This window comes from Sinohyriopsis cumingii, unplaced genomic scaffold, assembly GCF_028554795.1.
Source record: "Sinohyriopsis cumingii isolate HCF-2022 unplaced genomic scaffold, ASM2855479v2 utg001565l, whole genome shotgun sequence".
NCBI lineage: Eukaryota > Metazoa > Mollusca > Bivalvia > Unionida > Unionidae > Sinohyriopsis > Sinohyriopsis cumingii.
Window position 1 is genome coordinate 159,579 of NW_028316020.1, and position 22,013 is coordinate 181,591.

The 22,013-nt window shown below is 38.7% G+C and overlaps 1 non-coding gene across 1 annotated transcript; it reads left to right on the forward strand.

Annotated features, from left to right (window-relative positions):
- Positions 1 to 14,677: 14,677 nt before the first annotated feature.
- Positions 14,678 to 14,750, forward strand: Trnaf-gaa (transfer RNA phenylalanine (anticodon GAA)). The gene has a single exon. It is a non-coding gene; the product is annotated as a tRNA-Phe (tRNA).
- Positions 14,751 to 22,013: the final 7,263 nt, after the last annotated feature.

Here is a 22,013-nt window from a genome sequence, read left to right on the forward strand (position 1 = left end):
TAAGAAGACTGGAAAATGGTAGGGTTTGAACTTGGAGTTCTCATCGGGTTTCTCACTCGATTCTTGCTGTGGCGAAGTCATCTTTCTGGTGGGTGACTATCCTCTTACAACCAATGTTTTATACCAACGTGTCCATACGGTAAGGTGAAATGATTGGGAAGTCGCACTCGCTTCTGGTACACGATTTGATAGACTTTTTCCAAGGGTCGACTGACGATGTGGTGAGTGGGTAAACGTACAATCTTGTTCGGTTGGTAAGTGGTCACTTTAAAGTTTCCATCCTCTCCCGATTGCAAGGCTTCTTTCAATACCCCAAAGTTGACCACTCGACTGGTACGATGATTCAGAGTCAGTCCTTTCACTTTGCACGTCGTGTGCACTTCTCCTTGTTTGTCCCGGTATTCGTAGCCGTAATTTTTGGGACCGCCACTGACGAAACTTAGAATCTTGTCGTCGGGATGCTCGTCTGTCCAGGCTCCTAAACGGTCTCCTTCGATGTTAGGGTGATGTTGAATCGGGTGATGGATGTAAATGCAACTGTCCGTGTCAAAGTACAGGACGCGTTCTTCTAACAGTTCTAAAGCTTCGTACAATTTTAAGCGAGCATGAGCTGTCACGTAAGCCGCAATGATGACATTTCCAAAAGGGTCGTCTTGTACAAAGTCCAGATCTTCTTCGTAATTGACCAAGATTAAATCCTCTCGAACGACGTCCACGTGTTTCATGTATTTGGTTTTGTCGTGAATCATCTGGAAGTAGCGGGAAGGTTCTGTCAAATATTCCGTCTTGGGTAAACACGGTCGTTGTGCCATTTTACCCCACAAGCAATTTAACATCACTTTGGCAAACGATCGCCTGCCTTCGTTTTTCTCGATGTGGTCTAAAGTGATGCCTTCTTGTTCGTAGTATTTCTCTTTGAATTTTATTTGGTCTTCGGGAGTGTGACACCAGGAAGGATAGCCGCTGACTTCTTGCTTCAGTTTCAAAAAGGCATCCACGTAGTCGGCGAAAATGCCTTTCTGAGTAGGGTCACCCTTGTGGTATTGTTGTGTCTTGGGAAAGTGGCAAATTTCGTACACTTCTAACAGTTGGTATCCCATGTCCAGAGCTTTGAACAATTCTACGCTGACCCAGGTTCCCGTCAAGGCACGTTCTTCCTGGCTGTGCTGACAAGGTTGGTCTTGGTTGGACGTTTCGGCACAAGTACGGCACAAGGGAAACATCAGTTTGCCTTGACAATGGTGAGGTAAGACGGGATGGTATAGGTTCGTGGGAGGCAAAACTTTGCACTTGATCAAGCCTTCGTATTGTCGAATGTTTTTCAGGTCGATGTGTTCCGTTAGCAATTGCGGGTGCCCTACGGGAAAGCGACAATATTTGCACACGTAGGGATACAGCGAACACACGTCCAAGTATTTGATTTCTTCTCCTTTCTCTTCGTCGGCTTGGTACAGCAAACAGGTGGCATTGGTCCTTCCTCCGTACAAACTATCCCTCGGGTTCAGCGGGTCCATGAACTGGTAACTTTCCACGAGGCGTTTAAACTCGGGATCGGTTTTCATACGGTGATCGTACTCGTGTTCCCACATTTCCACCACTTGGTATCCTTGCTGTTCCAACTTTAGGCGCCGCTGACAAGTGTCCTGGTACAAGTCTTCCATGGTCCGTTGTAAAAACTGATTTTTAGTGTCACGGTCAGGGTAACAGACTGGACATCCGTGAAATAAGCAACCGTTAAACTCGTACACGATCTTGGGGTTTTCTAAGTCCCAGCCATCGACCGAATACGTTCCGATGGTCTTTTCACCCCCTCCGTTGCGGGCATGCTGAATCCATTTGTCTTCCTTGTCGCACAAGTAATGTAACCAACGTAGGGCTTTGACCGAGTATTGACGCTTGACATAGTGGGTCGTTTGAGAAATTGATGACAGCTACGGTCTTTTCAGGCATGAATCGTTGGCGGTACACTAAGGAACACGCTTTGGCAATGGTGCAAGCTTCTTTCAAAGGATCGACCCCTCCGTGTTCCATGAACAGTTCTCGAAATTTTCCACAGCAACATCGTAAAATGTCCACGTCGGAACGACAATACTTTAACATTTCTTCCTGAAAGTCGAAAGGGTCCGAGGCGTGAGCTTGGTACCAAGCGTAGAAATCTTCTCGTTGTTCGGTACGCATGTTGTCGGGGTCGTAATAGTGAGCCTCGGGCAAATGGGGTAGAACGGCATGTTGATTGGCTTCCGTATTGAAAAAGTGTGGAAAGTACCCTTTAGCCATTTCTGTCATTCCAAACGTTTTAGGCATTCGACTCAAAGGCATGGCCAAGTAACTCATTGAATCTTTAAACTGTACTTGTCCCACTTGCATGAAAATGATTTTGGCTCCGTTCAAAGTGACTTTAGGACGTTCGGTGCCTTGTTCCGTATAGTATCTCAAAAGAAACTGTCCATCGTATCCGGAGAAATTGTGAGCCATCACTGTGGCATGACGATGACATTCTCCGTAACGTTCGATATCCTCTTGGCTCCACGTCTTGTCGACGGGGTCTAAGACCCATTGGGCAAAATCGGCTAACGTGTTCGGCCCCCGAAAGATTTTTTCACGACCTCCGGGAATCTTGCTGCAGTGAGGGCAATGACTGAAGATAGGTTCTTGAATGCGCTTCTCGCACGCTCGATGAGCCACGCAGAAATTAGGAATGTGAATGCCGGTCTCTTGCATGCATTCGAAATCGAAAAAGATGAAATTGCCTTTCTTCTTGTGACCGTCCTCTTTCTCTGGTGGGGGTTGGTATTTTTGCACGTAACATTGGTGTTCCAAGTCCACGATGTGGTGACAAATGTGACATTTTTTCTTTCCTGAACATACGTGTGCCTTGGTATTATTGGTACGTATGACTTGTTCACACGTAGAGCACAATCTCAGCAGTTGACAAGCGCATTTCTTCTGTGAACCTTGCGTCTTCAAATGTTGTTGGTAACAGGTAGGGCTGACAAACGTGCGCAGACAAGTCGAACAAGGCACTGGTTCTTCGCTCAGACAGGGTGAAGAGGCCAAACATCCTGTGCATTTCGATCCACAATGCTTGTGTTGCTCTCGATTATTATAACCATCTTCACATTTCTCACAGTAATAACCGTATCCCAGGAATCCGGTGATACTGGTAATGGTATCGAAATGTTCATCGTGATGATAAACGTGAATGTATTTTCCGTCCTTAAAATCTTGCCCTCGAAACAACAGAGACCCGCGCACTTCTTGAGGGTGCACTTTCAAAGTGTATCGTGGAGCTAGGGCATCTTGCAATTTTTGCATCTCAGGAATGCCACAGGGTGTGTCTTTGGACATGCCAGCTTGTCGTAACAGGAGTTCTGCTTCACTTCGTTGTTTGGCTCGGTCCGATTGTCGAATGTTCTCCCAGTCTCTTTTCCATTCTGCCGTGTCGTTCTTGTTGGCATAGGTTCGTCCCACCACGATGGCACGGGCTAAACACATCTGGTCATGAGGATTTTGAATTTGGACGAGGCTACGCTTAATGCTGCGAAGGTCGTTCACCAATAACATCTTTTTGCGTCCGGTCCCTTGAGGAGGAGAGACGTGGGTCATGTCCAATGTGGCTTTTCCATCGGTGATGTCAAACTGGTCATTAGATTGTTGCACGTGTTGAATCTTGTCCATGACTTTGGAAGCGGTCAATTCTGCAGGGGTGCTAAACTCGATCCAAACAGGGGATTTCAAACCGTCGTGTTGTATGGAAAGTCTCAAGCGATCGTCTTCTTTGGGTTGACATTGTCGCTTGAGTGAAGTGAGCAGAGAATCCCACACTCCGGTGATGAACCCTTCTGCTTTCTCTAACGGTACTTCGGACTTGAAATCTTTAAACTTCACCGTGTATTTGTAAGCCGTGGTTCTAAATTTTCTAGAGGAACGCTTTTCCGTCTCTCGAATGGAATAGTATTTTTCAGGGTTGACTAAGGGTGGTGAACTTGGTTTAGAGGTTTCAAATTCTGGTTCACTCATGTCCTCTTCAAAATCACTGGCATGAATTTGTGCCAAGATTTCAGCTCTGGTTCGAGGCGATAGATCACGTTTCTGCCTCTTACTTTCTTCTTCTTTCTTCTCGAATGAATAGGATCGTTTCATCTTGAAAGCAAAAAGTCAAATGACTCAAGTTCAAACACCATGAGCTACTTTATAGTCATAGCAGACCAGCGTATATAAAAGGGTGTGTGTCTTATCCTTTCACTATTCATTTCACTCTCAAGCCGAGCACAACGATGGAAGAGACTAACCAGATGGAACGTTTCGTCAGAGCTTTGCGAGGGGTCATTAGAAAATTCTCTTCAGACCAGCCTACGGACTACTCTCCTTCCTTTAGAGATAAAAGTCAAGATACTTGCTATATCTGTCAGAAGAAAGGGCATTGGTCTTCAGAGTGTCCAGACCGTCAAAAAAGAACAAAAACAGGGACTAAAAAAGACAAAAGTCAAGATACCTGTTATTATTGTAAAGAAAAAGGACATTGGTCTCCAGATTGCCCAAAAAAGAAACAAGAGGAGTCAGAAGAAAAGAGGAATTCTTCAGAAGAAGAGAGGGATTCTTCGGAGGAAGAGAGGGATTCTTCTGAGGAAGAAAGAAGACAGGTGAAGAAAAAGAAACAGGAGAAAAAAAGAAAAAGGGAAGAAAGCGAGGAGGAAGAAGAAGAGGAAAAGAGTGTGACGGTGAAAAAATTCAAAAAACAGAGAGACTAAACAAGGAGAAAGAAGAAGTCAATGAACTTTTTATTAAAGTGTTGTGTTGTGAATTGTGAATTGGATTGTAAAAAATGGATAAAAGAATAAATTAATGATATATGGTAAGTGTCTTTGAGTTGTGATTTTAAAATAAGAAGCTACACTCACGCACTCATACACAGACACGTACTATAAGGGTAAAATGGGTGGGGTTTATTTTTGGAGTTATTGGCAAATTGAAATTGTATTTCTTTTCGAGAAATGTGGGTGGCCCTGAAAAGGGCCTTTTTTGGTGTAGGGGTGAGTTTAAGCAATCAACTTTAACTGCCTTAAGCCTTTGCCACGGCCAAGGCCTACTTCTGGACTACGTACTGTTGATGATGATGATAATGATTGAGTTGAAATCACTAAGGGTGGTACGGTAGGCTTAGTCACAGGGTTGACGTGTTTAGCTCGGGAAGGTCGTATTCTCTTCGGTCGTGATAAAGAAGTCTGATACATTTGTTTCAGACTTCTTAACTCCTCTAAAATGTCCAACAGTACCGTGACCGTTTGATTTTCGCCCTCTTGTTTCTTTGCTGCTACTTCTTCTTCTTGCTGTTGCTGCTGTTGTTTTTTTCTTACCTCTTCTTCTTGCTGTTGCTGTAGGAGAAAAGCCTGTTCCACTTCCTTTTGCCGTTGTATAAATTTCTCCAATTCTTCTTTCTGTCTCTGTCTAAAATTCTCCACTTGTGGTAATGAAGAAGGTAACGAAGGTTCCGGAACAAATTCTTGCGAGGAGAGAAAATCCACAAAATCCCAATTCACCTCTTCTGAAAGTAAGTCCGGGTTCCCTTGGGCGGTCTCCGCTGCTGGTACACCCCATTGGATCGTTTTCTGAGTTTCCGTCATGTTGAATCACTGTCGCATAGATTGACTGCACACAAGCGCTAACAGATCTATATTGACTAAGTGACGTCACAGACTGCTCTCTTCGGATTGGATGAGGCTGGCTGAATTTTGTAACGCGTGTTCGGATTGGTGAATGAACTCAATCCGTTTCAATCCTACCTCTGCCTATAAATAAGCGAAGTTCACTGCATTGATTCACCTGTTTCTCGGAGCCTCAAGATGTGGACCGACGTTCAATCTTCAACCCTTGTGTCAACAATGATGTTCAGAACGGACATGATCATGTATGTCCGGTCCAAGTGGACTGTTGTTGATAGGACAGATACAAGTCTATGGATGAGGAGAGTTTATATAGAAAGACAAGGATGTCTCAAGAGGGTACTTGTGTATGGACCGGCAGTTAGAAGGAGTTTAAGAAGAAGAAGATGTAACAGATGCCCTATATGTTAATATTAATATTAACATAAACCCAAAGGCCCTTTTCAGGGCCAGCCATATTTCTCGAAAAGAGATAGCCTTTCCATTGCCTACCCCTTTTTTTTATTTTTTAGAGATAGAGACCCTCCCTGTTTCAATTTTACATAGACCCTATACAGTCCCAGGGGTTTTTTGGCCATGTTAAATTTACATAGGCCCTATATTGTCCCAGGGGTTTTTGGCCATGTTAATTCCCATAGACCCTATATTGTCCCACGATTTTTCTCCATGTTAAATTTACATAGACCCTATATTGTCCCAAGGGTATTTTTAATGATAAGTCCCATTGACCCTATAAGATCCCCCTTAACTACTCACGTCGAACTGTGACGATCTGATTTTAGTTAGATTGCATTTACAGTAATGGCAAGGCGGCCCCGAGTGGCCGAGTGGTGTAAAGCGCTCTCCGTTACGGATCTCTGTCTGCGTGGGTTCGAGTCTCGGATTCAGCCAGTGTGGGTATGTGAGAAAGCTTGCCGGTAGCTTCTCGTGGGTCGGTGGTTCTTTCCCGGGTTTTCCCGGGTTCTTCCTCCACCATTAATACTGGCAGCCATGTATAGCCTATCGTGTGCTGAAAAATGGCGTGAAACCCCACAAGAACAACAACAGTAATATCAAGGTTCTGTTCGGAGTTGTCTTGTCTTGTCCCTTATGTCCCCTTACCATTATATATCACTATAGAAGCTCGATTAGAAACTCTACCTTGATATTGTACAAACAGCATCAAAGATGAACTTCGTCTTCTTAACTGTATTTCAAGACAATACTTTAGGAACCAACAATGTGATATCGGGGTGGGTGGGCAGGTGTTTTTTTTTTTATGGGAAGGGCCTGTATATTGCTTGAAAAAATATTCTTGTTCTGATTTGTAACCAACCCCTATTCAAATCATATCCATCAGGTTTGATGAAAAAATATCACGCCTATTTATAGCCCAACCATCACACCCATTATACAGTATTTTAGTTGAAAGCAAACATATCTAAAAGTTAAAGAAAAAAACAGTCCCAGAAAAAATCTATGACAAACACCAACCGCCGAAATTAAATAGTCAGTCACTTATTCAGTGTGTGTGTGTGTGTGTGTGTGTGTGTGTGTGTGTGTGTGTGAGAGAGAGAGAGAGAGAGAGAGAGAGAGAGAGAGAGAGAGAGAGATGTTGTTGTGGGGTTTAATGCCATTTTTCAGCACAAGATAGGCTATAAGTGGCGGCCAGTACTAATGGTAGAGGAAGAACCCGACAAAACCCAGGAAAGAACCACCGACCCACGAGAAGCTACTGGCAAGCTTTCTCATTTACCGACATAGACCGAACCCGAGACTTGAACCCATGCAGACAGGTAAGATGGTAGTGATCCGTAACGGTGAGCGCTCTAGACCACTCGGGGCCCCGAGAGAGAGAGAGAGAGAGAGAGAGAGAGTCCAAATACTTGGTAATTTATCAACATCATGTTTGTATCTTATCTTGTTTGACATTTGATTAGATACTGAATTGGCGATATCGTGTAAAAGTGCATACTTTCCAATTGTGTATCGACAACAAACAAAACCAAATATTTCTTAATTTTAAAAGGAGATTCAAACTCATCTATCAATGTCATTATCAAAGGACGCCCGTGTAGTCGATATGATTAACTATGCTGCTATTGTACTCGCAGGATTTTTGTAAAATGCAGGATAGGCAGTGTTCCAGCTGTCTTCAAAATTTTCAACGGAAAATAATTTTCAGTAATAATATAATTAGGATTAAGCACACGGTACGGCATTTTAAATAAATGACAATCTTAAAACTTTAATTAAGTTAGTAGCACTAAATTGCCTTACAAATCAAACTCAGAAGACCACGAGGTCACATGAGGACTAGCCAGTAGGCCCGAGGGCCGCATCACTGAGGAAAAACTTTGCATAATTAATTATTTTACTAATTTCGGGTGTCCTTGCGGGCCACGTGTTTGAGACACCCTGCCATACTGTATGATGCGCCATAAAATTTGCAGTCAATGAATTTAGTTTTTTTTTTTTTAACCGTCATGAGCAAAATACGGCCCACGACCTGGTTGTATCCTGCGTGATTTACATCATATGGTGTGGCTTTCAAAATTGCTTTCCGTAACACGCACTGGAGAAAGTTGCATATGCTTGTCCTAGCATCGAGGTATGAAAGCTTTATATCTAGTCATACGACATTGAAGTTTTCTTTCAAAACAGATGCAATTTATTATATATACAAGGCGTATTTAGTACAACTGGATATTTGTTCACCATAAGTTGTCAGACATATATTAGGAATATATATAAACAATTTCGTACATGTATTACCATCGACTTAGTGTTTCATACCTTAAATAACATTTCCTGAGATAAGGTGATTAGCCAATGAAAATGCGAGGATAAAAAGTCATTAGAGATATCAAAGCCTTTTATGGATAATCCACAAGAGGCTCTTTCTAAAAGAGCCAGATCACACCAGAATACGACGGATAGTCATACGGCAAAGGAATCTTCTGGGTAGTATGGTTCCCTGTTTCTTTTGCTCCCTGAGCCGCACTGCGCCATACGTAGCAGGAAACCAGACTATCTCCTCGGTCCAAGCAATCATTGCGCAATGTGAACTTTTCAGACCGTTGTCAAATTTTAAAATGAAAGTACCTTTCTTTAGGAGGGATATGCATGCTTCAAAGGGAAACAAAGTCAATATTGGTTACGTTCTTCTCTATGACCACGGTACTAATCAGTGACTTATATTATCTTATATGTAAGCAGGTGATAATTACGTTTTATCATATGTTATTAATGAAAAATGTTGACATAGAACATTTCCCAAACAATCGCTGACTATGAAGAGTCTGGTAAACACCCAAACATTTTAATAGAACTAAGAGAAAATAGGCTGCTGCTAATGCAAATTCCATGTCGAAACTTAAGTCTCGAACCAGGTTATCACAAATATGTTTCTCATGTACACTCGTCCCCTTGTGCATACAACATGACGTCGTGCTTCTTTGCAAGCTTAAAGAGAGAGAGAGAGAGAGAGAGACTTTCATGCGGCCTAGGAACACGTCATCATTCGCACTGACTCTGTTTATGTTACTCTATTTATCAAATAAATGTGCTTCTTTTGAAGTTTAAGTGTAAGTTTTCAAATATTAACAACATATTAACAATTGAAAATTAATTATGATGTTATTTAGAAAAACCTTTTGTTTTTGCTATTTCAAATATTAATTTTTTTACTTAATGAACTATGCGGCCCGCGACAAGGTGTCAGTTTGTGTATGTGGCACTTGCACTGGAACGTTTGCTCACCTCATCATACATTATTCCATGTGTCAGTGATATATTCTGTACTTTTTTAAAATATAATTTGTATGTACTAAAATGTCGATGAGAGAACCAGACGTCAGATTACTGACAAAACCACCAAGATATCTTTGACAAACCAGAATCAGATCCGGAAAATTTCATCTCAATGCGAACATTTCGGCACACACATATACGCACGCGCGCACGTACGCACATTTGCACACATACGCACATTTATTTGATTGCCATATCATAATATCAAATACCTAACATCTTAAATGTGCCTTGATAGGTCTCACAGTGGTAGTGTGTGTGTGTGTGTCATTTGGATTTTTAACGTAGCTTTTACAATGTTTCAGTCATATCGCTACGATGTCTGCAGTGTGACAGTTTATAGTGATGCCTAGCACTGGGGCATCATGCTGCAGACATGTAGCATGATGTCCCACCCAGTCAAATTATCCTGACACCTGTATTAACACTAAACCTTAATGCTGAGTGCCAAGCGAGGCAGCTGTTAGTACCATTTTTGTAAGTCTTTGGTATGACACGACCGGAGATCGAGTCCACGACCTTCCGCATCCGAGGCGGACGCCCTAACCACTAAGTCACATAGTTTGTTAGAAGTTTGTTTGATCTCGTTTAACATTATTTAAATTATTTTTGACAGAATCTCGTTTTTGTCGTAACGTACTTTAATGCAAACGATCACGTGTCAGGCCAGAAAACGGTTCTTTTTGACTTGTGCTGGACGTACGATAGGGCATATTACAATTATACAATTATCACCCATCATTATATCCCTGGTCTCAAATTAATTTTTACAACAATTAAAGACAGTGGAATGTAAATGACGACAAGAATGTTCATTACTTATTCTTAATGTGACAATTATGCTTACACATACCTACAGCTATACTCATCATAGCCTATTCCAAATGACACAATAATAATAATAATAATAATAATAATAATGATAATAATAATAATAATGATAATAATAATAAGCTAAAATTTAATATCAGAAAATACACATACCTACAGCTATACTCATCATAGCCTGAGCCTATTCCAAATGACACAATAATAATAATAATAATAATAATAATAATGATGATGATAATAATAATAATGATAATAATAATAAGCTAAAATTTAATATCAGAAAATACACATACCTACAGCTATACTCATCATAGCCTGAGCCTATTCCAATTGAAATAATAATAATAATAATAATAATAATAATGATAATAATAATGATAATAATGATAACAATAATAATGATAATAATAATGATGATAATAATAATAATAATAATAATAATAATAATAATAATGATAATAATAAGCTAAAATTTAATATCAGAAAATACACATACCTACAGCTATACTCATCATAGCCTGAACCTATTCCAAATGAAATAATAATAATAATAATGATAATAATAATGAAAATGATAATAACAACGATGATAATAATAATGATAATAATAATAATAATGATAATAATACTGATGAAGATAATAATAATGATAATGATAATAATAATAAGTTAAAATTTAATACCAGAAAATACACATACATACATACATACATACATACATACATGCATACATACATAGAGATCACATCTAATTTATATTTCATATCATAATCTAATATTTGTTTTCGTGTTAAAACTTTCAATGTTTTTATTACTTGTTTAATGTTTTGTTTCGAAAACTCACTTGCGGCAACGACCTTTAGCGATCACCCGTATTTATTGTGCTCTTGCACTTCAAAAATAATATTTTACCTATGGGCGTCGCTGCTTTTGAAAGTAATTTATCGTGTACACGAATTTGACCTGACGAAGAGGAATAATACGTTTGTGGACTGTTTTATGCCATGTTGACACAAAATGTAATTAGAGAAAGGATTGTATTCCGTTAAGTCTGGCACACGCCTATTTTCTAATCATGATTTAAATAAATTCTTGATTGAAATGATGAAAATAAACAGTTGTCAGCCCCTAGTTTCAGACAGCGTTTGACGTGCAGGAATTCTGGCGCAACTTTTTAATTTTCATTACAAGAGGAGAGAGCTTGGGTCGTACTATAAATAAAACTGGCATTATACGAGCGTAGGTGAGAGGTTATCTTAAACATTTGTAATTTGCAAAGTGTAATTACTACTGTAGCAATCTATCCTTTTCCTAAACAACGCCAGATATTGTCCTGGTGCTTGAGAATTGTTGGTAGAATAAAATTAAGAGATAAAAGAACCCTTGAAAACTAAGCTAGAGCAGCTATTAAACATGTTTTGCTGAAATTATGGTACATGATAATTTATGACGAAATTAGAAAATAAAAGAAATCGCTTTTCTTTCATCTTGCAATAGATAACATTTTTAAAAGTATTCTCGCCAATGAATGTTTCCGCGTTTTATATATTGCATTTTGCTAGGACAGCATCGTACACGTTTATTACGTGTATTACGCATGCTGATTCATGGGTATGTTAGAAAGTACCTGCATACTGGGGCGTACCAAAAGTACCTGCATACTGGCGCGTACCAAAAGTACCTGCATACTGGGGCGTACCAAAATTATTTGGTACCCAGAGCGGATCCTTCCTTTGACATCCCCACAAATAAATTTAAAATGTAAACACATATACAAAAATATATTATGTTTACAAGTAGCTTTTTAAACAGTATAGTGCTGTCATAAGCAAACTGGAAATAACTTTTTCATTAGGTTTGAAAACTTGTAAACTTGTATTGATATATCAAATCTCCAGATTCCCCTCCCCCTTTGGTTGTCACCCGGGGCAGACCGCCCCACTCGCACGCCCTCCCCTTAGTACGCCACTGCCTGCATATCAAAGGAGGAATCCGAGCTAATTTTAACACGTATTTATTAAACCTGTGAAATCAAATAATATCTGTTGTGGTTTTTTTTTTTTGTTTTTTTTTTTTTTTTTTTTTTTTTTTTAGACGTAAGAGATTTGCCGTATTTTCACAGTGGGGGTTGCATCCGGCACATACTTTCATAGCAATATTAACAGTATCATTTGTATCGAACGATCATTGTATGTGTGTGTGTGTGTGTGTGTGTGTGTGTGTGTGTGACAGAGAGAGTGAGAGTATGCTAGAAATATAAACTCGAATACATTAGCCCACTGCATTTTCTTGTATATAATCTCATATGCACTTCCTTTTACAAAAAAGTATTACAAAACAAATTTAGAAAAACAAAACAAACACTGGTAAAGAACTAACGTTTTAAATTCCTCTAGTTTCATTTAATGTATTTAAAAACCCATTACAAAATGATTTGGTTTGGTGTTTTTCAGCACAGCAACAATATGCAAATATGTATTGTAAAGTGTATTGCTAAGTTTGTACAGTAGCAGACCCGAGCTAATCCAGTTTTAGGAAGCGAACCCACACCCTTCACGTCCAGAATTAAACCCACACCCTTCACGTCCAGAATTAAACACACACCCTTCAAGTCCATAATTAAACCTGCACCCCTCACGTCCAGAATTAAACCCACATCCTTCAAGTCCAGTATTAAACTCGCACCCTTCACGTCCAGAATTGAATACGCACCCTTCACGTCCAGAACTGAACACGCAACCTTCACGTTCAAAACTGAACACGCACCCTTCACGTCCGCAACACGCTAACAACGTAGCATCCGTGACTCCTGCCTACATAAGTCACCCCTTACAATGCGCAGGAGGGCGCATAGGGACACTTCTACCTCCTCGATCATTAAAAAATAAAGTCGTGCAGCAAGACATTACCCAAGGTAAATAATAAATTATATTATTTATAAATTTGTTGACCGCGGTCTTAAAATACTATTAAACATCGTATCAATATTATCAATGAATATTTGAGTGAAAAATAAAATATCTAATTTTTTTCACCCAATGAAATGAAACTTGTACATTTTTATAGAGAATATCTGACCGCTCCGGTGGCCTAGTGGCTAGAGCGTCCGCCTTGGAAGCGGGAGGTCGTGGGTTTGAACCCCGTCCGAGTCATACCAAATATTACAAAAATGGTACTAACAGCTGCCTCGCTAGGCGCTCAGCACAAAGCGGTTAGTTTTAGGACGGGTCGGCCTGGTGTTCGGATAATGTGACTGGGTGGGACATCATACTACATGTCAGCGGCATGATGCCCCAGTGCTAGACATCACTATAAACTGCAGACATCTTTGCGATATGACTGAAAAAGTGTTAAAGCTACGTCAAAAATTATAATCTCTCTCTCTCTCTCACACACACACACACACACACAATATATATATATATATGTACTCCCACATTAGCGGTGAAAGTTTGCTGAAAGTGGCAACGAATTTTAAGCCTTTCAACAAAGACAAATTAAGAAAACAGTTGACTATCATTAATATCGACGGGCCAACAACAACAAAAAATTTGGATGTCCAGGAACCTCTCAATATTGCATTTGCAAAAAAAAAAAAAAAAAAAAAAAATATACAATTTTAAAGTTGGTACTACAGGGGACACACTTAAAAGGAGTTCGTTTTAACTGCACCTGCTGCTCAGAAGAAACGAACAATTCACGATAAGCAAGACACCCGACTATTCATGAGATACGAGTTTAAAGTGCCCTTTATGGTGGATAATTAACTAGTCCATAGTTAGATCATTGCGGAAATACTATATATAGGTAAATGAAAAAAAATTCAAAAAACACATGTCAAACTGCAAATTTATCTTAGAAAATAGCATAATATAAAAAAGAAACGGATGAACACACGAAATCGTACGAAGAATTCGACTCGGTTGCATATAACATCGGATTACCACGTTTCTAAATATACTGTAAAAAAGAAACCATAAAAGGGAAGTAAATTATGCAATTGAATACAACGAAAAATTCAATATTTTCAATTATATAAGGAAATGTTGTTCATGGCTGTTATTATTTAAAGAAAACAGCGGATACGATACAGCAACACAACACTGCATTACTGTCAACATAGTCAACCTCCCCCCCCCCATTCCTGGACTCGTATCTAACGCGGCTATGAGATCATAATTTCGTATTATGGGTACTTGTCGAAATACTGTAGACGAGTGCCACCCAAATCATGTACAGTTTTCACTGGGCCGTCAGTTAAGATGAAAGTTGCACCATCTGTGAGAAAAGATTACGTGTCTAAACAAGAGTGGTTGTTAGCCTTGCGATATCGATCGGCCTAGACTATCGCTCATGAATAAGTACCTAAAATTAAACAAGTATAACAGTCGGCCGGAATAGCTCAGTTGGGAGAGCGTTAGACTGAAGATCTAAAGGCCCCCGGTTCAATCCCGGGTTCCGGCACGGAACAAATCCGGCGGCTGACAATTTTTTTTTTGTAACGCTGCAACTGCATCACAATTCATAGTATTATTTCTCTTAAACAGATCTTTTAAGCACTTGGAGAATAAAAATAGTCTCCACAATATCAACTGATTTTTTAAAATTTTTTTTTTTACATCCCTTGTATCAATTCCATGGAGGACAGTCAACATGGTGAAGTCACAAGCACTCATTCCTCCGAGGACCATTCAAAATTTGATACAACCTCAACTCGTCGTGTAGGTCTTGTGGCAATCAATGAATATAATGTAGGTCTTGTGGCAATCAATGAATATAATGTAGGTCTTGTGGCAATCAATGAATATAACAAGCATGCATTCATTTCGGAATCAACATATTGTGATAACCCTGTAGCGAAATAAACGACGAGGGTTCTGAGACGTACAGTTTACAATTAATGAGCAATACCAATAATTGCTGGGTTTCGTATGTATCACTGACAAAAGATTAAAATAAATTGTCAGGGTAAATACGGCACAAAATTTCACTGATTCTTTTCCATGTCAATATTAAACAGGGCCCTTTTTTAATAATATGTTCAAATATCGAGTAAATGATGTTTTATTCCATCCTACCCTCGTAAAAATAGCTAATCCAGGTGGAGCGGATCTAGACCACTTACGTACCACTCTAAGCTCGCCAATTTCGTACTTTCCCTTTAATTAGCTTTCCTAATTGAATTAAAACGAGTGTTCTTTGAAGATCGCTCTTTAGTCATAGCATTGGAACAAATTTACCATTGAGTTTATTAGTAATTCAATCGTCGTGAGATTTAAAATTAACATCATTTTTCGACCTTGTGCAAATTTGTACAGAATAAACCCTGCCCCTTGTACCCGCGTTTCTTTACGATGTAAATAACATTTTGGTTGAACTGTCATGGCAGATGTCACGAATAACTATTATACTTCTTTAAAGTTATTTGAGATATTTCGCGTGCATATATACGAATTGCTTTACATTTACTACGACCGTCGCACGATATCATTGACGTCAGTTAAACGAAGCCATCTTTTTTTTGTTTTTTAAATAAAGAAGGAATGAATATTTGGTAGATGACATTCGAAGGCTATTAAATTAAGTCCTTAAAAAAGAAGTTTTTAGTCACAATATCTTTGCATGAATTTGCAAGACAATTAGAAGAAAAGCATGAATTTTTTTTAAATGTATTCTTTGAAAACGATGAAGTTATCCATACATGATGGGGGGGGGGGGTCGGCATTTGCAGGGAAGAAAAAATTAAACGCCACATGAGAGAGAGAGAGAGAGAGAGAGAGTTTGATGGAGAGAATAGTTTCTTCGTGATAAGATTATGTTGTCAAGCCTGGCTGGCCACACGTATTACAATATCCACAATCGTCCCCACTAGTTTTAATCAAATATTCCACAAATTATAAATAATCTCAAACTTCTATATAAACCAAGCTCATGAATAGTAGCATACAGCTTCCGTTCTCTCTTGTCTCTGTAACAACACATTCAGCTTGTGACTACTCTCTATTATACTGTGTAACAGAAAGAAGCGAAAAAAAACAAAACAAGTTTAGCAAACTCAACCAATGGTTTGCTTACTAAATTTACAAAATAACAATTTTAGAGTTAATTTATAGTACTGTGAAATAAACTTATAGAATGTTCTGTATGAACTCCAGTAACAGTTAAATGTCCTTAAGGACGTGCTGCCAGCCAGGCTTGACATTATTGTCTTATCACAAAGGTACTCTCTCTCTCTCTCTCTCTCTCTCTCTCTGTATTGAATGGATTCCAAAAGTGTTGAATGTCTTGATGTACCACACTGCTAATAATAATGTACTTGAATTAGTTCTTAATAATCCTTGAGTAGTGTTAATCCAAAACGTTTATGAGTACTTCGTAATTCTAGTGAATAATTAAAATAAATAATTCCCCTCTAATTTCATCTTAACACAAGTGTAAGTGATTCCACCAAATGATCATAAACAGAAATGAATAATTGTTTAGCACACACACACACATGACGTTCGACGCAACAGATTTCCAACGGGGGAAAAAAACGCAATAGATTTCCAACGGGGGAAAAAAAAAACACTAACTCGTAAACATGATTAGGCATTGTGTACAAATTCAAATTCAAGTAAACAGCTTGTTTACTTCTTACAACCATAAAATAAATCTCGGAAATCAAAATCTCCAACCGTCAATTCTGCACACAAATTAAGCACATACAATAGACATCGCAAATCAAAGGATAAACATAATGCCTCTCATTGTAACTTAGTTCGAACACTTAAAATGTCCGCACATGTTTAAAGGATGCAGAGGAAAACTCGCTTAAATTACATATTCCACCGCAAAATCGCTATCTCGTTGGGAACAAATACAATTAATAAAATCCACAAAAGTAAAAGTGTACTAGTCGAATTTCCGCACAAAAATAACAGCAACATGAAAACCATTATTCCACTGCTAACAAATTAAAGTGACGAGGACGCCTCCAATGAAATAGCGTAAGGTTCAAATATGAATTTAGAAGTAGATATGAATTTTGAAGTGGCTTGTCTAGGCATTTAGAAGTGACTTGTTCAGGCCAGAATTCATCAAAACACAAATAAGCACATGACCGAGTCTCGTGCTGTTCATGTCTTTAAAATGTGTGAAATAATGAATAACAAGAAGGATGTGATGCTAACATTTGTATTCAGTTATCTTAAATAGCAATACATTTAAAAATGTTCAAATATGCATTCTGACACCTACGAGAGAGAGAGAGAGAGAGAGAGAGAGAGAGAGAAAGGGAGAAAGTCGCCAATTGGTCCGAAATTAACTACCTAGACATCACATGCATCATAGGATGCATTGTATACAGTGTTTATTTTTTCCTGATTAAATAATTAATATGATTGTTTTATCTGTGGTAGTCAATAAATTGTACGTATGCTTGAAAGTAAAATAGACAAATAAAAATATATAGTACTATAATAACATTACATCAAATCAGATATTTTTTAATTTAATGTTTGTTTTGTTTCAATATATTTTATTACCACAAGGGTCAGTTTACGCATAGGGGGTGAATGATTAGAAGCAAGATTTTCAATTTACAAATAAAAATAATTAATTAAAATACGAACATGTGAGCAAAAGTTGTAGTGGAATAGTCAAGACACGTGATGTACATACATCTAATAAAATGAGAAAGATGTAAGCATCGGGGTAGTGTTTGATGTGGTCCGGTAATTTTGTTTTTGATTTTTTTTAAGCTGTGACCAATCATTATGGAAAAAAGGAATCATATACTTTTGAATTGTTTGTATTCATAAAATATGATGCATTTCATTCTGTTATAAATAATTGTTTTATGTTCTTTTTTTTCTGTCGTGTAAATTTATACTTGACAATTCGTAAAATCTATATTAATCCAGATAGCTAAAGTTACTAACGACTGAAACTTCTACTGTTGTTAGCTTCGTTTGATTCTTTTGAAAATAGATTTACAAAATTGTAATTGATTTTGAAGACTCAAATATCCGGCAACATTGAATTTTAAATAAGAAGTGTGCAGTAATGCATCATTTTAATGCATCATTATACCGATGACTTTTCGCCCCTCTCTATATTCCACATATGTGCCAGTGTTCCGATCCCCGAAACTTAGCCCCATGAAATGGATCATAATTCAAAAATCGCTATGCAGAGCTACCAACCACGTCATAATTATTAGAACCCAACCTTCGAGGACGGGGCATTAACACGCGGCTGCAAGTATCAAGGGAGTATCCGGATGTGATTGACTCCAAAAGCTTTCTCAGCAAATTGTCAAAAAGTTGAGAGAAATTAGTTTTCTTATTTAATATCAGAATTGATGAATTTTAGCATAGAAAATAGTGTAAATTGATATTTTCTTTTCGTTTGTTATCTGTTATATATTTTAAGATGTGGAGAAGCCACGAGTTAAAATGTGTTTTGGTGCCACACGATGAAATATATCCCGACCTGCTCTGGAAAAGAAATGTGTTTCTTTTTATTATGTGCCAGACTTGCTCCAGAAACGAACTGTTTATATTCACGCTTAATCATAACACATCAGACACCTTTTCGTAGCGTCACCTCATTTTCAAAGGTTCATCATATAAATACGAGTGACTTATGACAGCGTTAGGGTTGGACTGACCTAATCTGACGCAGTATATTAGTTTTGACATTTTGTAACTTATTTGACAATATATGACCACAAAGCAAGTCCGATTCACCAATGGATCACAGCGGGTTGATAACTGTGGTCAAGAAAGGCAAGTAGCTCCATAGTGACGCATTGCTGTAACAATAAATTATGCACACACAATCAAGCGTCGCATAGTATGGTGGAAAATCTTATATTTTCACGTGAAAATATATGAATAAATAAGAAAAATATGAAAACTTCTCCAACTGTTTTCTATATTTCACACTTACATATATAATAAGAATAATATTTAACTTCGTACGAAATTTTCTGTTCGATCGTCCGCCATATTAGTTCATCGAACAACTATTTCCGTTTTCAGCCTAATTTTATGGCGTGCAATATAAGCATGTTGCATCGTTATTTGGAACCCTAAACAGATAGAGGTAAATATGGTATGCAATAAATAACGTATCGTACAATATCCAAATAAAGCAAAGCTAGCCTTATTTGGTAATAAATTACCGCGAAAAGTGTGTGTTATCTGTCATGGCGGACACAGTACGGTTATCATAAACATATTTGTATATTTAATCTTTAGAGGCTTAACAACGTCATCAGAAGTCAGACTTCCTTTGAAACAAAACTATATGTAGTCGAATTTTACTAAAGTCATTATTTTGTTGTTGTTCTAGGGTTTAACACCAGTTTTCAGCACAAGATAGGCTATACATGGCGGCCAGCATAACTGATGGAGGAAGAACCCTGGAAAACCCAGGGAAGAACCACCGACCCACGAGAAGCTACTGGCAGGCTTTCCCACGTACCCAGGCTAGCCGAGCATTGGACTCGAACACGCGCAGACAGAGGTGAAATGGCAGTGATCCGTAACGGTGAGCGCTTTAGACCACTCGGCCCCCATCATTATTTTGTCTGACAGTATTTTTATTTGCTCCATTGCAAGGTATAGGATCACCCCGTAGCCTAAACATCGTAGTTACACATCAGTCCTAGTCATACCATAAATGGGTGTAAATAAAAATTGCACGACATTACTGACATACGTACGCACACACACGCCCAGGCTCACATTCCACCGAAAAATGAGAATGTTTTTTTTTTTTTAAATCAAAGGAAAAGAAAAATAGAGACTGAACGCTCCCTACCCGCCCCATTGGAGTGAGAGAAAAAAATGAGTGCTATAATCTCACCATTTTCATCAAGCGATGTTGTTTTCAAGAAATTACATACATAATATCCGGTTATACTGGTTATTAGCTTTGACTCATTTGTTTACAGGATATTTGTCACCAAAGGCGAGCGTGACCTAGACAAGAAAGCGTTCCCCTCAAAGGAGAGTACCTGAGAAAGGATTTTATCAAAGGATATTTATTGTTTATTCAACACCAACATTTACCTTGAATTACACGTATATCGTTCGTCTTGGCGTGTGACTGAACCGTAATCTGATCCATCTATAGGACTTCTAACAACATTTTAAGATATGAAAGTCGATAAGAAAATAACATATGATTATTATGCACCTGCGACTGCCATCCGAATGAGCAATGTATTACTTTCATCCAATCGTATGAGGGCTACGAGAAAAACGTCTTGTAGCAATATGATTCACAAAATGGGATTGGTCAATTGAGTCATTATATCTGTCAATCAAACATTTCATACACATTTTTGAATAGAAGCACGTGCCGGGGATAGTCTCAAGTTACGAGGTAAATCTGTGGGAAAACCACACCTCTCTGCTACCCAGGTAAACGGTAAGATTACTTTGTAAACAGACGACCAGATAAGCTGACGATGTGACAATGCTTTTCAAATCATAAGTGCACAGCCCCGCGACCCATTTATCTCCACTTGTATACTGGAATGTGGGAAGGCATTGTTCGAAGTCGTGGGAAAACACGCTGAAGACTCGATGAATTGGAATTGAACGTTACATGAAGAGAGCAAGTAAATTGTGCGACAACTCAAATATACCTGTTGCATCTGTTTCCGGTATGGGGCCCCTATTAAAAAAGGTTGGGGAGAATATGAACATCAAAGCGCTTGGGGGAAGCAGTGGGGATTTAAGTAAACAAATGTGAACTATGTAACTAATAAAAGTACTTTCGACAGGGTAACAGTTCAAGTCTTTCTGTTCCATTTCCGTTGCAAATTACACAATAAAATATTTATAAAAATGTTTACTTCGTCGGGAGCGAAGATTATTAGGTAGTGCCAAAATCAAATATGATTACTTGTCGAAATAATACTGATTGATTTTGAAGCTGTTTTAGATGCTATTGGTTACATTCGCAATTATAAAATCGCTTACGACGAAGGGTAAACCATCGCTGGAGGCAGCTCTCAGTTTCAAAGTAGTTTAAAAATGAAAGCGATGGAGGTAAATAGGTTCGGCTAACGACGGAGGTTCAAGCCTGCAACGTAACGTATAGTCTGTATCCTCTGTAGTTGTCCCCGGGGTGGGATGGTGATTTAGTTAAATAATGCTATGCTCCTTACGATTAGTGGCGGCGCGATGGCTCGATGCGACCGGGGACGGGGGCAGTGTTCTTTGGTGGCGCCTCTACTTTGCTTCAGAGAACATATTTTTATATCAGTTGCCAAACCCATCCCAGCCGTTCTAAATATCAGTTATGTGAAAAACTGTTCCCGTTGCAGTGAAATTCTAGGAAAATTTCAGATGCAAAACATATATCCCAACGGCACCCTCTAGACTGCAGCCCGGGGGTCATTCTCACACACTTCTCGCGCCGCTACAGTTTATGGTCTCGGAAATAGAGTTCTATTTTTGGTACTCATAAGTGTGTTAACGTCGGTTACCTGAAAGACTCACTTAAATATGGGTCCGCATACAGACCGTTGAGGGCACATTGTTATAAACTTCTAAAATATTCTTGTTCCGTGTTTGTAAAACAAAATAGGTTTCAGCAGCTACAGTATCATATTAGGGTGCGGGAAGAGTGAGCGGAAGATTAAAAATCGAAGACAACAATTCACTGGGAAGGGAGTTACTCTATCACTCTCTTGTTTCAGATTATCCCAAAGACGAAGTGCCCATC